Source organism: Paramormyrops kingsleyae, unplaced genomic scaffold, assembly GCF_048594095.1.
Source record: "Paramormyrops kingsleyae isolate MSU_618 unplaced genomic scaffold, PKINGS_0.4 ups28, whole genome shotgun sequence".
Lineage (NCBI taxonomy): Eukaryota > Metazoa > Chordata > Actinopteri > Osteoglossiformes > Mormyridae > Paramormyrops > Paramormyrops kingsleyae.
Genome location: NW_027325966.1, coordinates 1,399,726 through 1,405,665, shown reverse-complemented (window position 1 = coordinate 1,405,665; position 5,940 = coordinate 1,399,726). Strand labels below are relative to the sequence as shown.

The 5,940-nt window shown below is 41.9% G+C and overlaps 1 long non-coding RNA gene across 1 annotated transcript; it reads right to left on the bottom strand.

Moving 5' to 3' along the window:
* Nucleotides 1-3,628: 3,628 nt before the first annotated feature.
* LOC111841533 (uncharacterized) lies at nucleotides 3,629-5,525 on the bottom strand. Its single transcript, XR_011986041.1, has 2 exons — nucleotides 4,321-5,525; nucleotides 3,629-3,985 (listed from the first exon to the last, which is right to left on the bottom strand). It is a non-coding gene; the product is annotated as an uncharacterized lncRNA (long non-coding RNA).
* Between the last annotated feature and the right edge of the window lie 415 nt (nucleotides 5,526-5,940).

Here is a 5,940-nt window from a genome sequence, read left to right as displayed (position 1 = left end):
TTCAAGCCCAACCTCAGCATGTCTGTGGCTGCTTTAAATGAGGCCCTTAACCCCCAGCTTCCTGGGCACTGCCATGGGTGGCTGCCCTTCACAGCCAGGTTCCCCTTTGCCTAAGGAGAGCAGTTTGGGGGAAGGATAAAGAGAATCTTTCCACAGGCATCAATGAAGTATCTATTGTTAGAGGCTCCTTTTCTATCTGAGCATATCCTTGCTCAGTTTGCATGAGTGCTCTGCTCCCAAAAGCCACTGGTTTCCTGCATTGTATCACAGCTGCACCCAAACTGGTGTCTGAAGCATCACACTGGAGAATCAAGTCTTCCTTGGGATCATAATATTTCAGTACCGGTGCATTCACAATGGACTCTCTGATTTTGGAGAATGCAGCATCCTGAATGTCTGTCCACTCCCACAAACTGCCTTCATGGGTCAATTGTCGCAGAGGCTCACACTGGTCTGAACGGTGGCTGCAAAACTTGGCTAAGAAATTTACCATTTTTAGGAGTCTTTGCCCCCCTGCTTTGGGCATCTGCTGGATTGCTTTGCCTTTTTCTGGATCAATTTGAAGTCCATCCACTGTCAGTAAATATCCTATGAATGGAACAGCGTCTGTCTCAGTCTTAGTTTACATTTAGCTTGATGTTTTCCTCAGTACATCTGTCTATAAATTACGTCAGTGTTCTGTCACGATCTTTCTCTGCCAGTTCCATTGTGTCTCCCTCACCTGTGATTGAAATGCCATCTGTAATCACATGAACTCCCTCCAAGCCGTTCCAGGGCTCAGTCATCTTTGGAAAATCTCTGGAGCAGTGCTGATGCCCATAGGTATGCACAGCCACCTGTACCTGCCACAAGGGGGCGAGAAAGTGGTCGGGTAGCTGAAGTTTTCCTCCAGCTTGACATGCCAACAGCCATTTCTGATGTCACACACTGAAAAGCTTCTTTAGATCTAGCAAGATGTCATCAATGGTAGGGAGAGGAAAATGGTTCCTCTTCAGTGCTTTATTCAGTGGTTTAGGGTCTGTACACACGCTGAGCTCACCGTTTCGCTTCTTTGTGAATTCTGCTCTAAAATAGCTGTTAATTACTACAGGAATTTTGGTGGTAATGTCTATTAAAGAATGTTTACAAATATCATAAATTGGATTAAAGAAGTAACTGGAGCAGTTGAATAGTTCTGCAGTCTCTGTCATTCAATTCAATTCAATTTTATTTATATAGCGCATTATCACAACATTACATTGTCTCAATGATCTTTACATTTCTGCCTCGTAAGGACCCCCCATTGAGTAAGCCAAAGGCAATGGTGGCAAGGAAAAACTCCCTAAGAGGAAGAAACCTTGGGAGGAACCAGACCCAAAGGGGGAGCCCATCCTCCAGGGGCCAGCAGATGAGTCAAACAAACAAGATGAAATGACTAAGCTAATACAGACAAGATGAAATGACTAAGCTAATACAGGGGTTGAAATATATGTCTCAATGCAGCGGCCGACCGGTGCAGGCACGTGGTGCTTGATGCACGATGGCAGGATTAATAGACACACAGCCGCAGGGTGGATGGCGAGGCATCGTGTTGAGCCAAGGGCAGGCAGGTTGGAGGGTAGGTGCCGGAGGTGGAGGTAGTTGTCTTGCAGGCCGCAGAGGCATAAACTCTTCAACGACATTGTGCTCCATGGAGCACACCCCAGAAGGGGTGAGGGAGGAAGTAAGAATAATTGTGTATTAGCCAGAGTTGAGGAAACCAGAGGCAGTGCAAGCAAAACGATCGAGTGCAATATTCGTCTAGGCTCCGGCAGATCTGGGTATAGCAGCATGAGAAATAGGGAGAGACAGGCGGGAACACAGGCATGGGGACTCCCTGAACATCAGCACTCTAGTGTAGAGCCAGAGTGACAGCACTGACGCCTCAGTTTATCCAAAGCCAATGACACCGATCCCCACCCAGCTCTTCACCTCATACTGTTAGTCTGACTGGGAGTGAGCGACTAGCTGGAACCAGAACTAGGTTTCCTATACGCTAAGCTATACAAGTGCGTTTTTAATCTAGACTTGAAAAGCGAGAGTGTGCCTGAATCCCGCACATCCGCCGGGAGACCATTCCACAGCTGCGGAGCTCTGTAAGAGAATGCTCTGCAGCCTGCCGTAGCCCTGTCTACTTCAGGAACTAATAGATATCCAGGGGCCGGTTGCACAAAACACCTTAAGTTAAGATTTTCCTTAAAGTCCGAGTTAAGGTCTCCTTAAAATAAAGTCCGTTGCACAAAACGCCCTTAAGTCTCCCCCTTAAGGTTTCCTTAATTTTTTCTCTTAAGTATTTAAGTTTTTCTCCTTATCTTGGTCTTATATTTAAGGAATCCCTTAACGGTTGCACAAAACACCTTAGCAACCAAACTAAGGGAAAAAAATTAAGGTACCTCTAACCTTACCTTAACTGCGAGATGGCGGAGTTTATGCTAATAGATAACGAAAATGAACGCATCCCAAAAAGAGTGTTCCGTGACCGGGAGAATCCCTTAGATACGCTCAACGATGAGCAATTGATTTTGCTGTATAAATTTGACCGGCAGTCAATTTATGATTTGTCCGACCGTCTACAGTTGGATCACTCCACAAACCGAAGCTGTGCTCTCCCGGCTGCGTTGCAATTAATGATCGCTCTGCGGTTTTATGCTACGGGCTCCTTCCAGGCTGTAATAGGCGATGTATTTCATGTTCACAAATCAACGGTGTGCCGCGTCATTCACCGAATTTCAAACGCCATTGCCGGTCTTTTGAATACCGTGGTGAAGTTCCCCTCAAAACCTGAAGAGGATGAAATAGCAACAAACTTTTTTAATGTAGCCGGCTTCCCAAGAGTGTGCGGGGTGATAGATGGGACCCACATCAGGATTCAAGCTCCGGTACAACACGAAGATCAGTTTATTAACAGAAAAAATCAATATTCAATCAATGTACAGTTAGTCTGCAATCATGAAAATAAAATAACTAACGTTGTAGCACAATGGCCTGGCAGTACCCATGACGCTCGAATATTGGATGAGAGCATCCTTGCAAGGGAATTTGAGGAAGGGAGGCACAAAGGCATCCTCCTTGGGGACAGTGGTTATCCGTGTCGTTCATGGCTAATGACACCATTCAGAAATCCTGCCAACAGTTCTCAGGCAAGTATAGTCTAAGTATCCAAATTGTAAAATAGACCTACCTTGTTCAGCTGCATGTTTTACTTTAATTTACAATTTATTCAATGTGATTGATAATAATCGATAGTACCATGTGGTCCCCTCCCTCTTTCTAACAGGAGAGCTACAATTTTAGCTTGTGTAAAACACGGGCAATTATTGAGCGGGTCAACGGGCAGCTAAAACGACGCTTCCACTGCCTACATGGCGAGCTTCGTGTGGATCCAGGCAGAGCATGCAGAATTATTCTAGCATGTGTAGTTCTGTTCAATCTATCTAAGGGCAGTGAAGTAGAGGAGGATGAGCAGCAGGAGAACACTGAAGATGTGGAGGAGGATCGGGAGGAAGGAGTTGAAAACAGTGGATACACCGTGCGAGAGACGATAGTACAGAATTTCTTTAGCTAAAAAGAATAGCTGGGCTACAGTATAAATAAAGAATGATTTGACAAATTATCGTAATTAAATTATTTTATTTCTCATTGAAAGAGTATGAATAATTGTAAATAGTTATGTTATAGATGTATAAATATGATTTAGAAATAAGTACAGGTATTATATAAATTTTAATGACTTTTATTAAGTGTACACGTCGCTATAGCTATCTATTCTTCTAGGGACGTTACAGTAAATGTAATTGATTCTTCTGTTAGCTTGCTTATTTTGTGTTGCAATAAAATATTGTTCATTTGCAAATTGTTTTTTTCTACGAGCAAGTTTTCAATTTCAAGCTCTAATTTCTTTTTTTGGAGAAGCAAAACCTCCTTTTGGAGTGCCAGTACAGCTACACCGTCTTCTTTCCCGCTGTTTCTGTAATACAAAAAAGAGCAAAGTATTAATACAACTAGCGATGTGCAAAAATATTACACAGGAGTCATAATGTTTCCCTATTAAATCCCCGTTTTACCCGACTTCCTGGCTCTACTCCCTTGCTTGCCCGTTCGCCTACCGACGATCGTGACACATAACTTGCAATTTTTTTTTATTAAGTATAAACTTTAACTGCACTGCGATAAGAAATATAATTGAATACTGTGTGAGACTGAAAATGCTTATTATACAGTATGATTGGATCGAAATTTAGTGCTGTATTTTTTCTGTGTAATTGATCCGGGAAAAGGTAGCACGGCGTACCAAAAACTTACCTTGACACCCCCGGTGTCTTTGGAGGGTTAGCTGGGCTGCGAGGCATGACGATCGATGTACTTGCAGCCGCAACGTCATATTCTTCCGTCATTAACTCATCTGGCTCACTGAACAAGGTTATACTAGTTAAATATATAGTCATGACATTAACCCTAATGTCATTAATTAGGCTTAACCTGAAGAATGTTACCCTTCCAAATGACCACAGCTCTCCCCTCCGCCAGTTATTCCAACCACTGTAGGTGAGTCACGACCAATTATGTCCGCTACCATCGCTGCCTCATTTGAAAGAGGTTTTGGAGGTGGACCTCCACCTTCAAAATGACATTTTGTATAGAATAAATTCTGGTAATGATTTTTTTTTTCTAGCACAATAGGTTGCAGTCTAAACGCGAGTGTCAAAGAACGTTAAGCCTGTTTCACGTTCAGCCTAGCTTGCTAACTAACCATAGCATATAACGTTATAGAACCATTACAGTCTACTTTATATCTATACCTTAAATACTTTAATGTGTAATAACTTGTTGAAAGAAGATGAGCAACTTATGTACAGCAATAAAGACTAACATTAACAGTTCCCTCAAGTCATGTTAGTCATTTAACCTATCCGAAGTTGTAAGTTAACGTCAACTAGTAAGATCGAGTTCTTACCAGTTTTGTTACATTCTCTCCTGTATTTAGTGATCTCTTTTTTGGCCAAAAAGATAAGTTGTCGTATTTTTTTTGCACCTCTTGTATGGACCTTTTCACCAGACTTCTTGAATTAATTTTCATTACAATTTCCTCCCACATTCTTTGTTTTCTGTTTGCTGTTATTTGCGGATCAAATTTACTTTTTAGTATGTTCTTTCTTTTATTGAATTCTTCCAAAAGTATTATCTTTTCCTCCTCTGACCAATTTGGCTTTCTTGTCTTCTTTCCTTCCATTTTTTTTCTTACTTTGTGAGTAACTTTACTTTGTGAGGCGATAACAGGTATCACAAGAAAGCGCGAGTGCAAAGATATGAACGGTCTCCATGGAAACGGGACAATTTTACTGCTGTAAAACGTCTTTCAATGTTGTAAATCCCTTAATGTTTTTCCTTAACTAAGGAAACCTTTTAAGGGGTTCTGTGCAACACCCTTAAATAAATCCCTTAGCTAAGGAGAAATTAAACCTTAAGTGTTATACTTAAGGGGAAAACTTAAGGTGTTTTGTGCAACCGGCCCCTGCTCCTTGTGAACGAAGCAGGCGAGGAGGGTTGTAAGGGACCAGAAGATCATTGAGATATTGTGGTGCAAGGCCATTCAGAGTTTTGTAAGTCAATAGTAATAATTTGTAGTCAATCCTAAACTTGACCGGTAGCCAGTGCAGGGAAGTATGTAACTGGGGGGAAACGGAAAGCCCCAAAAAATCATATTATAAGTAGGCACTGTAATAGGCCTACCCTTTGTTGTCTGTATTTAAACGCCAGGAGTATTAGGAATAAAATTCATGATTTAGAGGCTCTTATCTCATCAGACTCTTATGATATTATAGCAATAACTGAAACGTGGTTGAGTGATAAGGATGGACAAGAATATAATATGGATGGTTACACATTGTTCCGTAAAGACCGTATAGGTAAGAAGGGAGGTGG